The 9,899-nt window shown below is 36.7% G+C and overlaps 1 long non-coding RNA gene across 1 annotated transcript; it reads left to right on the forward strand.

Annotated features, from left to right (window-relative positions):
- Window positions 1–3,864: 3,864 nt before the first annotated feature.
- Window positions 3,865–8,381, forward strand: LOC104589717 (uncharacterized). The gene is made up of 4 exons (XR_734005.3): window positions 3,865–4,085; window positions 4,224–4,305; window positions 5,261–5,452; window positions 8,019–8,381. It is a non-coding gene; the product is annotated as an uncharacterized LOC104589717 (long non-coding RNA).
- The last annotated feature ends 1,518 nt before the right edge of the window (window positions 8,382–9,899 follow it).

The raw sequence follows: 9,899 nt of genomic DNA on the forward strand, positions 1-9,899 counted from the left end.
CCGAGCTCCCTAAGTCCGAGCTCCCTGTTAAGAGCGAACTCCCTGTTAAGGGTCCGAGCTCCCCAAGAACCCGAGCACCCTAAAATCCGAGCTCCCTATTAAGAACAAACTCCCTACTGGGAGTCCGAGCTCCCTATTAAGAGCGAGCTCCCTACTGAGAACCCGAGCTCCCTGCAAGGAGCACGAACTATACTGGGCCCCAAGCCTCATAAAGCTGACCTGAGCTGACCCGTGGCAGCTCCGAACACTCCAAACTGAACTCAAGGCACCTCGCTCGCCACTCCAACACTTCACTCCCAAAGCACCAGGCCAGCCAAACGTACCCGACACTAAGGACGTCCGTACCCAAGAGCGACGCACCTGACTGATTTGGGATCTGACACCTGACAGCCGCATTTCAAACGGCTTCTTGCCACTGCCACCTGCAATCGTCGTCACTTGCTGCAGAGACGGCTCCGACAAAAGGAACAGTGGCGGTTCTGTCCGGCCAGAGGAAATGACACCCGAACTGGCAGGAGTTCAGAAGTAATCATGCCCGACCTGACGGAGGCCTGGAAGTGAGTGCGCGAGGTGGTTATAAAAGGCTTCTACCCCCCAGGAACGAGGTATGCTAACTTTCGCGCTATCTGGTTATTCTTGCCTTTGAAGGATTCTAACTTGAGCTTCGGAGCCCTTACGCCGGGTTCTCCCCGGAGCTTCTCTTCTCCTTCCGTTTCAGGTCCCTGTTACTCAGTTCAGAGGCAAGATCATTGACAGCTAAGACCGGCCAGATTGTGCATCATCATTAATCATACTACAATTTATTTTGTAAGTTGATTTTATCGAGAATATGCCATTAAGATTTAATCTATCGATCAATTTATCCTTTTTTGATCATGAGAGGATAAAAATAGATCTAATTGTGGCCCATATATATGAAGGGACAAGACTACACATTTTGTTTTCCATCCACATCATTCAACCTGAACTAGAGAGATGGTTTTAGCAATCAATGAATCATCCAACCATCTATCATTTTAAAACTTTATAGTTTTACTATTACCAATTTCCCATCCAATACCCTTCTTGAGAAGACATCTAGCCTTTAGGATTCCCCGACATCTAGCCTTTAGGATTCCCCTCCAAGATCATGAAGTTTTTTTTTTTTCATCACTCTAGAAGTTTTCCCTTTTTAAATATTTTCCCTTAATCACTTAATCCATAGGTTATCCTCCTCATTTAAAACCTTCCAACCCACTTTAGCTAGACTAGCTTCATTAACTCAATGGAAATTCTTTAAACCAAGCGCAACCCAACTCTTTGGATAACAAACTTTCTTCCATCTTAATAGATGGATAGGCCTTTTATCATTTGAGTTAGATCACAAAAAATTTCTTTGGGATTTGTATACCTCTTCAATGATATTGGGGAAGTCTGAAGGATCTCAATAAAAATTGAGATATCATATGTCTTGTTGCATTTAGAAGTTACTCTCCTAGCCAAAGAGAGTATTTTTCTTCCAACCTGCGAATTTGTTGATAAATTTATCCTTAATATTCAAGAAAGTGTTTTTGGTGACCCTTGAATTGATTAAAGGAGCCCCTGAATAAGTTTTTGAGTTTGTTTGGATCAAAATCCTCAAAATTCAAGCCAATTTTTTTTTTTAAATCTATTAGGAATGTTTTTGGAAAATTGGATTGTGGACTTGTTAAAATTTGGGCTTTGCCCTGGAGCATTTGTAAAATTTATTAAAATATCTTTAGTTCTCATGTATGTTGGGATTGTAGTTTGGGTTAATTACTTATGTATACCTATATATTTGAGAAACTACTTATATATACCTCAAACTTATAAAAACAACTTATGTGTACCTTGTTTACCTTTCCAAGGTTAAGTCTAATAGAGGCAGAGGTAGAAGTGATTGCCCAGCATTTTGATTATTCAAGGGCAAAATTGGTATTATAAAAACTTTTGAAGTGAACTGTTAATGGCACTGGTAAGCCTGATCCATCCTAGGTTAGGCTTGAACAAAATTTTAAGCCCACGGGCTCGGGCTCTAAAAATTGGGCCCAACTATTTTTCAGGTTGGGTTCGGGCTTTCCCAAGTAAGCCCGGCCTGATAATATTAAATATATAATATAAATAATGATATATGCCTTAATAATATATAATATATATTATATAATAATAAAATTAATAGCAAAAAAGTATTATATATATATGTTAAATGTATAAAATATTATATAATACATAATATATTATTAATAATATATAATTAATATATTATAAAATGCATATCAAAATCGGACTTCAACTCAGGCCCAGGCTTTGGGCTTTATATAGGGCCAGGCTTGGGCTCAAGATCTAGGCCCAATGGTTGGGTTCAGGCCTGATGATTTTCTGTTTATAAAGAGGCAAAGCCCAAGCCGAACCCGAACAGGTCTAGTCTCCACCAATACACCCTAGAAGCAATCAATGTTTGATGAAAATTTTAAAAAGCACAAATTTAAGATAAAAGACTTATACCTCCTTGGACTTTCTCCTACAGAACCACCATCTTTTTTTCAAACTGGACTAAGACCTCCATTGTTAGGTAATATCATCATACAAAGGCCTCCCTTCTATTAAAAAACTATCGAGGCCCGTTTGCACATTCAGTTATAAAATTTCATTTTGCCCCTAGCTTATCACAACCATTAATAAGTCTGCCGCTGCAACTCATGGTTTATCACGGTGTCAATAAGTTTGCCGCTGCTACTGATGGTTTAGCGGTTGGTAACTTGAAAAAAAAATGTTTCTTACATTGGTTGCCATAAAAAATTCTTTATACAAAAACTTCACGTTGTAATGGTAGCGAGCGCTGACGTAGGGAGAGATTAGGCATTTGGTCTGCAAAGAACTTAGCAACTCTCCTTGTTACTCAGATTGGAACCAGGGCAAATAGAAATATGTACAGTACAGATATATAAAATAATACAAAATGTAAGGCTTTGCACTCTATATATTTGTATTTGTATTCCTTTCAAACTGAGCCGTAGGTTGTATTTGATTATAGTGTAAATTTATTTGCACTAATAAAAATATATGGGAGTGCAAATATAAAAAATGCAAAATTTATTTTAATTTTGCTTTAGATTGATTTTACTTCATTCTGATTCATGTCCTAATTTACTTCATATGTATTGCAATCAAACAAAATAAGCTAAAATTTGAAACAAAAATAGGTCAGAATTTACACTAGAATCATTTGCACTGCCATGATTTTGCATCAGTGCAAATTTATTTGCATTACAATCAAACACAGCCTTAGACTCATTTTGGAAGGAGTATAAATACAATATACAGTACAAATATATACAAAATAATATAAAATATTAGGTTTTGTACTCCACAAATTTGTATTTATACTCTTTTCAAACTGTGCTTTAAGAATACAAATGCAAATATATATAATACAAATACATGCAAAATAATACAAAATATAAGGTTTTACATTCTACAAATTTACATTTGTATTCCTTCAAAACTGAGCCTTAATGAATTTGGTTGCACTCTGAATCTGCTGCGCCCATAATCCCAAACTGTTCCCACATGCCCATCCACACAACACCACTGCCATGTATTAAAAACATTTCATGAATAAAGGAATATTCTCAATGCAAAGCAATAATGTCTCGTACGTGAATAAGGGAGGTGGGAACAGCTTCTGGGTATAGTAGCAGATATGTACCTCCTTTTTTCTTCATTTATTTGGCATAACTGTATATACCTAAGAGTCTATTTGGTTCGCAGGAATAAGGGTCCGGAATCGGAATCGGAATCGAAATGGATTATTCCGATTCTAGATGTTTGGTTGGGCGGAATCCAAATCCAAGCGTAATGGCAATCCCTCATTTGAGGGAATAAGGGAATGGCCATTCCCAACCCACCCCCAGTAATCGGATTCCCATTCCAGCCGGTTAAAAGGAAAATGACCGTAAAACCCCTCAAACCCCCGATTCAAGTTTGCAACCTTCTTTCTCCTCCCTCTCGTCACTCCCTCCTTCAAAACCTTCTGCAGCTCGGCGGCTGAACTCTGAAGATCCGACCTGTATTACTCTGGCCAGGTCATCATGGATTTCTCTCTCCTTTCCTCCTCTTCTTATTCTTCTTCGAAATCCGCCGCCCATGCTCTGCTTCCTCCTTCTTCCTTCTTTTTTTTTTTTTTTTTTTCACTAACTGAAATGTGGTTTTATGTTTTGCAGATCTGCTCTACTCTATTGGGATCGATCTACTTCTTCACTGCTACCATAACTAGTTTTTCACACCAGTCAATCCAGGCAATCGGTGAGTATAGTTCATAATTGATAATCTATTGATTAAAACTCACGATTGATATTATTAGGATAAGCAAAATGGTGACGCACGGTTGTTTTGCTCAATACTACTAAATATACAGCTGTATATAGATAGGTGGGTGCAATTATATTTTGGTTGTTCTAACAAACGTCTTCAATAAGTTCATGTTGTGACACTTTGGCTCAAACAGGTTTTTTAATTTCCTGAAAATAAAATTTGTCGTGCTTCTTACAAAACTTACATAGGATGAAGATGAAACTTGTATTTCTAATAAAGACTCTGAGATTCAAGTTAGTTTATCATCATATGCAATACGAAAGTAATTTTCTTTCCAATTTATTAATGTTTTCAATATTTAATTTCAATTCAATATAAATTCCATTGAAAATATAAATCCAAAATTTCAACCTATCAAATTCGGATTAGGAATACCAATTCTATCCATTTGATGCTCTCATTGTAAATTATTGTGACACTGACTGAACTGAAATAATATATTTTTTTGTAAAAAGAAAATGAGATATACATGAGGTTACAATTGTATTGTGCCCTGAAATTCTTTTTCTTTCCCATGTTGAACTTAAACAATATCTTTGCTAGCCCAGACCTGCTTTCAATAAGACCATACCAACACTGCTTTCATCATGATTTGAAACACTTAGAATGCTTGCACCTTCAAGTTCTATGTCATTCTCATGGGCAGCTTCTAACATAGACATTCCAATGGGAACTTTGATATGCTTCTCCTCTCCATCTTTGTCTACAAATGTCACAGATATCCTGTTATTCATCAAAAAAATGTCACAGATACCCTTCATAGAAATTAAGCCACAGGAATGAAGAAAACATTTCCTATCATCTAAAGGACATGGGTTTCTTTGTGTAATTCCTTTCTGGATTATGTGACTAAACTCATCTGTCTTTGTGTTTTGGGATTTTACAGCACTCTGGAGTTTATCCTGACTATACCAATGAATCATCTAATCTCGCTTCAGGGAGGCTAAATGCGGAAGCTGTGACATTGCTGCTTGATAAATGGTGGGGATCTGGCATTGTCCATGCAACAGTTTGGATGTCAGATCATAAAGATGTCTATATTGGCTCTGCTAACAATGACTGGAAATCTCTCTCTCAGGTATTCACTTATACGTTCAATAGAAAAATAATCTTCTTTATTTGTTGAAGAAGGTATGATCTTTCTATTGGCTATACTTGTATATTGTTATCCTTTCTTTCAGAAATATAGTTTGATTCTTGCTTTACATTTTTCATAAAAATATGAAAACAAATAAAGTGTGCAATATGGAATTTTACCAAAAAAATATTGATTACTTGTTGTTGGGTGAAAGACTATAAAATCAATGAATATTTTATTAAGATAATTTCACTGATTGTCTATGTTATAGTTGCAGAGTTTGTTATTTAAACCAATCAAATATGGTTAACCAAGTAGCTACTTGAGATACCACAGGAATGTGATACAATACTGCCAATAAATATGCTAGGCAATACTGCCATGGACAATAGTCACAATACAACATTATCCAGTGCCTCAATTTTACATTAAATATTTATTGTTGCGTGAAAGTGATGGAAAATGTCTTTCTTACTATGGAACATTGGAACCTTGAAGTAAAAATGAGGAGAGATTACATAGACATGGTTAATACTAACAAACTAACAAAAAAATACTCTCAAAAAAGACCAAGGAATAAAAGTGCTCATTATGGTAATGTAGGATGGATAGACATGCGAAATAATATTCAAACAAATGTGCTTAAGGTCAAAATTCTCCATGAACATTTAAATTCTTAGCTTCTAAATCTCCTTTTTTCAATATTTCCCTTATTATCAACATATGGAATCTTTTGGCAGAGTATTGCAAGTATTTGTCTAAATTTTATAGTTACAGGAATTTCATTGATAAATGTTCTGGGAACCCCTTATTATCAACTATTTTTAGGAATAAGGCATGGATGATGATGACCAATTTATCACCCCTGCTTCTGGTGTTGACTTCTGTTAAAAAATTCTATTGTTTCTTTTATTCCAAATGGCTCACATAATTGCTAGGGGGTAACTGGTCAACAAAGTTTCTCTTTTTTAGACATATACGAGAGACTTCATTCTTGTAAGAGAACTGAAAATGGGAAACGCCATTGCAGATTGAGTGCCCTGATAAAATGAAGCCAAACAACAGTACTAAACCTGCAATGCAAGAACAGATGGCTAACTGATTCTTCCTCAGCATTACAAAGCACACACAAGCTGTCTTGAACATTGAACCCCTTACTAACATTTCTTTAGTCAAACACTTCTCCAAACTACCCATGTGAAGAATTTCACTTTTGAAGGGATAGAAGTTTCCCAAACAGCCAAAATAGGGCATTGATCCCTTTGCTCCAACTAAGCCTTTATAAAAGAATTTAACAGAAAATTCCCCTGAGGACATCCATTTCTAGCATCTTGAATCTTGTAAATTCAGATTTGAGTCCTAATTTTGTAGTAGAGCTAAGAGGTAAGCCATCAAATCAAGTTCCCAATCATTGAAGTGCCTTCTGAAGGAAGGAGTCCATGTGATCATGTTTCCAGACACCTCATAGGATTCAGCCACCCAGGCCATTTTGTTTTCAGCAACATTAAACAAGGTTGGAAACCTGTACTTTATGCCAATTCACCACACCAAGGGTCCATCCAGAACCATAACTTCCTTCTATCTCCCAGTCTGATCTTTACCTTCATTGAAACTACTAAAAGCTCTAGAAATACCTTTCCACGCCCCGCACCTTTCGGTTTTTTTTTTTTTTTGAAAAAGTTAAGGTAAATTTATTGATAGAATTCAGAACCATACAAAGAAACTCCCAAAAGGGAGCAAAGGCTGAGAACAGCCTCTCAGCATATTACATCTCAAATATACTAATAGATCTTAATTGAGACCCCAAGACCCTAGGCTGGAAGCCTTTCCACACCCCACACCCTTAGGATAATTGAGAATTTTTTGCATCCTAGGCTCCTATCCATTACTGCTTATTCCATACTTATCAGTTATGACCTTCCTCCAAACAATTTTGGGTTCTGTAGAGAACCTCCAAAACCATCTTCCCAAAAGTGCCTTGTTAAAGAGATTTCCTTCCTGATTCCTAAGCCTCCATTCGATAGTGGTTTACAAACCTGATCCCAGTTCATGAAATGATATTTGGTTGAGCCCTTCCAACCATTCCACATAGGTCTCATTTTCCATTCAATCTGTGAGGGGATCGAGTACATGGACATATAATAAGCTGGAATGCTTGCCAACAAATTTTATTAAAGTCACCTTAATTCCTTTAGAAAGATACCAAGCTTTCCAAGCAGCCAGCTTCAAGTCCATCCTCTCTAGAATTGGGTTCCAAATGGCTTTTGATGTACACAGTCCCTAATGGAAAACCCAAGTATTTTGAAGGCAAACATCCTACTTTGCAACCCAAAATATCAGCCAACTCATGCACATTTGCAATATCCCCAACTGCCATGCATATTTATAATCAAATACTACAAATAGGGTAAGATGCCCTTTTCTACATGATGTTTTTCTATTTGTTTTGTTGGTTGTATGGTCCATTCAATTTTTGCTTTGATGGTTGATGTATACATGTCTAATTGGTAGGTTCCTTTGGTTTGTATAATTTGTTTGTTCAGGCTAAGTTGGTTTAGTGTTGCAGAAAATGTTCGCTCAAGGGATTGCTCTTAATCTTGACTTCGCATTTTAGAAGTGAAAATCATGGAACCCAGATGCGTCTTTCAGTTTATACACTTTCTTACTTATCTCACCCCATAATTGGTTCATGAGGTTAGATGGTTCAGATGGAACTCACTGTAAAAAATATGGGTTCAGATGCTAGAAGGTTAGGATTTATTCATCAATCACCAAATTACAACCAAATTCTAACCTTTTAAGCTGAAGTTCAATTGTAGAAGATGAAATGTAGGAGTGGCATTGTATTATAGATGCAAGATTTTTGTTTTTAAACATTCATGTTGTACTAGTAATATTTCCACCATTATGAGAGATTTTTGTTTATTTATGTATTGTTCTTTTCATTTTTATGGAGAATGATTTTTTGTGATTTTTGTTTGTTTATGTGCTTTTCTTTTTTTTTTTCATATTTTCTCTATATATGCACTTGGTAACAGGTTTCCAATGTGTGTATATGTTGAAAATATATAATTAGTGGATGATTTTGTGGTTCTTTTAACAGGGGCAGAATTGGAAACTTTGGCTGATTCCGATTCCAGATTCTAGTTGAACCAAACAGCAACAATTGAAATCTGATTCCGATTCCTAACTGAACCAAACAAATGCCAGGAATAGGTGATTCTGATTCCGATTCCGATTCCGGTCATGTCTGCGAACCAAACACACCCTTAATTTGTTGCTGAACTTGTTCAACTTTTAAATTGGCTTTTGAGAGAACATTTCATGAATAAGGAAGAGGGTGGGCTTGGCCTTAAAAATGTCTTACTACAAAACAGAGCTTTACTTATGAGGTTTTGTTGGAGGTTCTTAAAGACAAATGCTTTATGGGCCCAAACCTTATGGGCTAAATATCTTAGGCCCCGTTTGACATGCGGAAGATCTCACCGCCAAAAGATGGGGCGTCGAAAAGACGTGGGAAACCCATTTTGGGCTGATTTCGGGAAGCTCCAAATGAAGTTTCCCGTGTCTTTCGCATTTTAATCTCACGTGGAAAGACCCGAAACAACACACGGAAAGACGCACGTTTGCCAAACGATATTCGGTCTTCCTAGATCTTATGTCAAAAGCTCAATGCATCTATTGACTATCAGAGCTACAAGATCTTCTCAAAAAGACTTGCCAAATGAACCCTTAGCTATGGTGATACATTCTAGACGGGAAAATACAAGAAAAACACTTCATTGATTTGGCGTACTATGGTGAAATGTCAATATGATTTGTGTATGGGGGCACTTTGGGTAGTAGGCAATGGATGGATTATTATACAAAGTCTGATCCATGGATACCAAGTTTTTCAAATTCAGTAATGGATGCAATGATGGCTCATAATACCCAATGTACCAGGGTCACCCACCTAATAGATACACTCACGAGTAGAGAATTAGTGTATTTGGACAAAATTATATAGTGGGTGAAATCAATGCTATTAAACAGATTCACCTCCCAAAAGATGCTTGTTTAGTGTGGACCAAAAATGCCTTGGGAGATTTAACCACAGCTACAGCTTATAGAGCGTTACATCTTCAAGAAGGTCAGCCCACCACTAGTCTACCTGCTTTTGGGAGTATTACTTGGAAACAATTTTGGCATATCAAAAATCTACCACCTCGTTTACATTTATTCATTTGGCGTGGGATTCATAACTTGCTCCCGGTGAGATCTGCACTAGCAAAAAAATTTCAAGGTGCTCTGCTGCTAAAGCAGAGGCTTTGACATTACTTGAAGCTTTGAAATTTATCCTAGAACTTGTGTTGAATTTGGTACAAATTGAGGAGATGCTATGAGAACAATAGAGAGAGAGGGATTTGAGTGATGGCCAAATAATATATTTGACTGTTTCTTCTTT

This window comes from Nelumbo nucifera, chromosome 7 (genome assembly GCF_055504915.1).
Source record: "Nelumbo nucifera cultivar China Antique chromosome 7, China Antique-T2T, whole genome shotgun sequence".
Lineage (NCBI taxonomy): Eukaryota > Viridiplantae > Streptophyta > Magnoliopsida > Proteales > Nelumbonaceae > Nelumbo > Nelumbo nucifera.